The following is a 6368-nucleotide window of genomic DNA, read 5'->3' on the forward strand; positions in this document are numbered from 1 at the left end:
GAGAAGAGATGGCTGAGGGGGGATGTTAGGGATCTTTAAAATCATGAGAGGTATTGAATGAGTGATGTGAATTGATTATTTACACTTTGGGATAATAGAAGGACTAGGGGGCATTCCATGAAGTTAGCAAGTAGCACATTTAAGACTAATCATAAAAAATTATTTTTCACTCAGGCAGGCGTCATCTTTAAAGATGGCGCCTGCCATCTTTACTCATCAAGCCCATAGTATAATAGGGGCTGATGAGTAAAGATGGCCGGTGCCATCTTTAAAGATGGCGCCGGCCATCCAGTGCTCCTACCATGTGACAGGGGTCGGCCAATGGCACGGATACCCTGTCGCATGGTAAGGGCAAAGGGGCATCGGCGCCATTTTTTTTTTTTAGAACAGCTGATGCCTGGAACGGAAATCTTTCCCCGAGGCTCCCCTGGATCTCTCCCCGAGCCCCCCTGGACCACCAGGTAACTTTAAAAGCTTTTGGGGGGGGTCGGGACGGGGGGGTCGATTTAAAGGGTCGGGTGGGTTTGTTTTTTTTTAGCGGCGTGGGCCTTCCTAAAAAATAAATTAGCGATGGGTCGGGTCAGGAGGGTGGGGGGTCGATTTAAAGGGTTGGGTGGTTTTTTTTTTTTTAATCGGGCCATCGGTGCCATTTTAATTAGTGGCAGCCAAAATGGCGCCGATGGCCCGAGAGCGGGAGATCGCGCCGGGACCCCCCCCCCCCACACTGGACCACCAGGTAACTTAACATTTTGGGGGGGTTCGGGAGGGTGGGGGAGGGTAAGGAATTGGATTTAAAGGGTCGGGGTTGGTTTAGGGGCTGTTTTGGTGTGCTGGTTTTCCCGCCCTCCCCCAAATAATTCCCGTGCCCTATTTAACGATACAATACAAATGCCCCTGACGATAAATCATGGGCATTTGTATTGTATCGTGCACTCTAACGATTTTGGACGATTTTAAAATTATCTGACGATAATTTTAATTGTTTTTGAACGATTCACATCCCTATTAATTGCATCAGTAGCATGGGATCTTCTTGGTGTTTGGTTACTTGCCAGGTTCTTGAAGCCTGGTTTAGCCTTTGTTGGAAACAAAATGCTGGGCTTGATGGACCCTTGGTCTGACCCAGTATAGCAATTTCTTATGTGTCTTATATGACAACTCATATTTCGGTTCTCTACAAAAAAACTGTTCCTTATTAATTGAACTCTTTATTAAGTCTTTCCCAAACCCTGAATCAGGAATAATTTTATGTGACTTCAACCTTCATGTTGACAACTCACAAAAATCAAATGCATGTGAAATCTTCCTAGATACAATGAAAACCATTGGCTGGAATCAATTTGTAACTAAACCAACACATAAAGCTGCTCACATTCTTGACTTAATATTTGCTAATATATGTAAATGCCAAATTTCATTATCTCACAAAACTATACCTTGGTCTGATCATCAACTGATTAAAGCTGATATTACTTTACAATATCACAACAATCATTTTCAAAACAACTTCATGATAATCAAATACAAGAAAAAGAATAGACCGCAAAATTATTGAAGAACCACATCAAAAATAAATTATCAGATCTAGACTAAGAAAACTCTTCTTACTCATGACCTTTGGCAAAAAATAATAAATGAAAGCTGATGACTGTGTCTTGAACAAATAAAAAAGATCCAAATAAATATAATTCAAAAACAAATAAACCTTGGTACAATGAAGAACTACGATGAATTAAATAGCTTCTTAGAAAATACGAAAACAATGGATAAAAATCCTTTGAAAGAACAACAGCAACCCTAACCAACTACATGAATCTATCCAAAAGAGCTCTCTCTCTACTGAAAATGACTCTTAATACTAACAAAACTGAAATAATTTGGCTAAGAAAAGAAAATACACCTCCAAACCATCCATACTAAACATAGAAATAGCCAATATATCAACTGCTGATGAAGTACGTGATCTAGGAATCCAAATTGATGAAAACCTCAACATGAAAAAACATATTTCGAAGATATTCATATCTGGTTATGCCAAACTGAGAATGCTTCACCATCTGAAACCTTTGCTTACCTTCCAGGACTTCTGCACATTGTTACAAACTCCAATTTTTTCTAATCGAGATTACTTTAATTCATTATTTCTAGGCCTTAATGCAAACTTAATTAAACCTCTTCAACTACACCAAAATACTTCTGCCAGAATTCTCATTGGAACTAGAAAATGTGATCATATCACTCCCACCCTGATAGATCTTTATTGGCTTGCAGAAATTCAAGCAAGATCTAAAAACATGGCTCTTGAAAAATGCCTATGAACTCACCTGAATTAATTCAAATATTCTTAGTAAAAAGACTGATCTCACACTTAATTTTCTTTGATTTGTATAGTTTTTAAATCTTATATTTAAATAATTCCTTGGAATTATTTTCCATTGTTGTAGTTATTAATAACTTTCTTCTTCTTATATCTTTTTCATTCTATTATATGAATGCAGTTTGAAATTTAATTATATTTCTACACTGTAATCCAATGCTATATTTGTAAACCGTCGTAATCTACTTCTGGAACTACAGTATATAAAAGGCATAACCAAACAAATACATAAATAAAGCTATCAGTCGTACAGGAATTTGTGAAGGAGATAGGGTGAGGGTCCTCTGATTAAACCTATTTCCTCATCTCTGTGGTCCTTCTCTCTACCTCTGAGTCACAGCGGTGCTGAGCCCTACCAGAAGCAGTAGTACAATTCCAAAACCAAAATTTAGCACAAGGCCTCCATCTGCCGGTCATGCTTTCAAGCATCTGTGGCATCCTTCCCTTCCTACCACATGGGATTCCTGCTACTATGGAAACCCTTGCAAAGGGTAGGGATTTTGCAGGGTCTTGAGAGCATGACCAGCAACTGGAAGCCCCTGTGCTGAATTTTCTTTTTAGTTCTCCATTCTGCTAGTACAAGAGCTGAGCACTGCCATGACTTGGAAGTAGGGATGTGAATCGTTTTTTGACGATTTAAAATATCGTCCGATATATTTTAAATCATCAAAAATCGTTAGAGCCGAGATACAATAACAATTCCCCCGATTTATCGTCAAAAAAATCGTAAGTCGGGGGAAGGGGGAGGGCGAAAAAACCGGCACACTAAAAAAACCCTAAAAACCCACCCGACCCTTTAAAATAAATCCCCCACCCTCCCGAACCCCCCCAAAATGCCTTAAATTACCTGGGGTCCAGAGGAAGGGTCCCGCTGTGATCTTCCACTCTCGGACCTCCAGTGCTTGTAGAAATGGTGCCGGCGCTACCTTTGGTTTTTCAGTACGGAAAAATGATTTGCGGCAGGAGATCGCTCCCGGACCCCCGCTGGACCCCCAGGGACTTTTGGCCAGCTTGGGGGGGCCTCCTGACCCCCACAAGACTTGCCAAAAGTCCAGCGGGGTCCGGAATGACCTCCTGCATTCGAATCGTGTTGTCTACGGCCGGCGCCATTTTGCGCAAAATGGCGGCGCAAAATGGCGCCGGCCATAGACAACACGATTCGACTGCAGGAGGTCGTTCCGGACCCCCGTTGGACTTTTGGCAAGTCTTATGGGGGTCAGGAGGCCCCCCCAAGCTGGCCAAAAGTCTCTGGGGGTCCAGAGGGGGTCCGAGAGCGATCTCCTACGCTCCTGACCTCGGGGGACAAAAAACAAAATGGCGCCGGCGCTACCTTTGACCTGTCATATGACAAGGCAAAGGTAGCACCGGCGCCATTTCTACAAGCACCGGAGGTCCGAGAGTAAAAGATCACACCAGGACCCTTCCTCTGGACCCCAGGTAATTTAAGGCATTTTTGGGGGGTTGGGGAGGGGTGGGGGATTTATTTTAAAGGGTCGGGGTTGGTTTTAGGGTTGTTTTAGTGTGCCGGTTTTCCCGCCCTCCCCCCCACTGGACCCCAGGTAATTTAAGGCATTTGGGGAGGGTTTGGAGGGTGGGGGATTTATTTTAAAGGGTCGGGGTGGGTTTTAGGGATGTTTTAGTGTGCCGGTTTTCGATTTTCACGATTTTCACGATTTTTAAAAAACCCAAACGGCGACGATCCGATTCTCTCCCCCTCCCAGCCGAAATCGATCGTTAAGACGATCGATCACACGATTCACATCTCTACTTGGAAGTAGGCCTGGATAGAAGCAGATGCCTATTAAGTTTTGGCACTGGAGGTGCCTAAATCTGAGCCTGAATTTGGCCATCCTAACTTAGTTTCTAGTTTCTTTCATCTTAACTAGATATTCTTGCCTGTGTTTTGGGGGGTTTTTTTTGTGATCCTTTGTATTTTTTGAAAGCTAACCTTTTGGCATCAACTACTTCAGCCACCCTTTTGGTTACCCATGCCAGTTATCTTTTCCACTTATTTTTATTAATGCCTTCTATACAGATCTGATGCCCTTGCTACAACTCCTTTAGTTTATCCCACTATTCTTTCACTTTACCCACATCTTCTCATTGAGCCAGAGTCTCATTTAGGTACTTTCTCCATTACAAAATTCAGTATATTTTAAAATGAGAACTTTTGACTTTGTATGATTTTTCTCTGCCTTAGTAGTAATATTTATTTATTTATTTATTTATTTATTTATTTATTTATTTATTTAAAAGCTCTTCTATACCATCGTCGTTAGATAACCATCACAACGGTTTACAGCAAGGCACGATAATGAATAAAGTAAGTGGTATAGATTACAATTAATCATGTGCCATCATAGTGCGGTAACAATTCACTTCAATAAACTATGTGTGTACATTAAGTTTGTCTGTATGGAGCATATTAGACGGAAAGAATTTAACCTTAGGGGCGGATTTTAAAAGCCCTGCTCACGTAAATCCGCCTGGATTTACGCGAGCAGGGCCTTGCGCGCCGGCACGCCTATTTTCCATAGGCCTGCCGGCTCGCGCAGAGCCCCGGGACTCGCGTAAGTCCTGGGGTTTTTTGTCAGAAGCGTGTCGGGGGTGGGGCCGATCAACGCGGCGTTTTGGGGGCGGGACGCGGCATTTCGGGGGCGGGCCCGGGGGCGTGGTTTCGGCCCAGGGCGGTCCGGGACGTGGCCACGCCCTCCGGAACCGCCCCCGGGTTGCTTCTCGGCGCGCCAGTGGCCCGCTAGCATGCAGGGATTTACTTCTGCTTCTGGGAGGCGTAAATCCCCGGACAAAGGTAGGGGGGGGGTTTAGATAGGGCCGGGGGGTGGGTTAGGTAGAGGAAGGGAGGGGAAGGGGAGGGGAGGGCGAAAGAGAGTTCCCTCCGAGGCCTCTCCGATTTCGGAGCGGCCTCGGAGGGAACGGAGGCAGGCTGCGCGGCTCGGCGTGCGCCGGCTGCCCAAAATCGGCAGCCTTGCGCGCGCCGATCCTGGATTTTAGCAGATACGCACGGCTAGGCGCGTATCTACTAAAATCCAGCGTACTTTTGTTTGCGACTGGTACGCCAACAAAAGTACGTGAATGCGCAGTTTTTTAAAATCTACCCCTTAATGTGCATTTGTAGGTTACAAATAACAGTTTCTAGTTTGGTGCATCCTAATCAATCAACTGTTTTTTTTTCCCTTCTCTTTATAAAAAGCTTGTTTAAATAGCCAGGTTTTCAGATTGGATTTGAATATTTTGAAGTTTCTCTGCAGCCTTATTTCAATTGGCATGGTGTTCCATAGCATGGGGCTAGCCAGAGATAGTGCTCTCTCCCTAACTTGCGTGAGGCGTGCTGTTTTGACAGAGGGAACATTTAGTAGAGTTTATTAGCAGATCTTAGGTTTCTTTGTGGGACATGTACGCACAGTGCTGTGTTAAGCCAGTCATCTTTTTCATCGTGGATTAGTTTATGTATTATGCATAAAGCCTTTTATTGAATTCTTTGTTCAATTGGGAGCCAGTGTAGATCGGCAAGCGTTCCTGTAATGTGATCATTCTTTTTTTGCCGGTCAAAATTCTAGCAGCTGAATTTTGTAATATTTGTAGTGGCCGAATTGTGGATTGTGGTAATCCTAAAAGCAGGGAGTTACAGTAGTCTGTACTTGCGAATATCTTTGCCTGTAAAACTGCGGAAATTGTTTAGTGTTAATAGAGGTTTAAGTCGTCTTAGGATCAGTAGTTTCGCATATCCTTCCTTTATTTTCAAGGAGATGAGTTGTTTCATGTTTAGCTCAGGGTCAATTATTATTCCTAGATTTCATACTTTAGTTGCTAGCTCAATGGTTTGGTTATTTTTAGTTATGAGTGTTGGTTGTATATGATGTATGTTTTTACATTCAAGGTGTAGGAATTCCGTTTTGTTGATGTTTATTACCAGTTCCATCTGATTTAAGAGCTGTTTAATTATCTCAAGATACGTATTAGCAAGTTTCAT

This window comes from Rhinatrema bivittatum, chromosome 16 (genome assembly GCF_901001135.1).
Source record: "Rhinatrema bivittatum chromosome 16, aRhiBiv1.1, whole genome shotgun sequence".
Taxonomy (NCBI): domain Eukaryota; kingdom Metazoa; phylum Chordata; class Amphibia; order Gymnophiona; family Rhinatrematidae; genus Rhinatrema; species Rhinatrema bivittatum.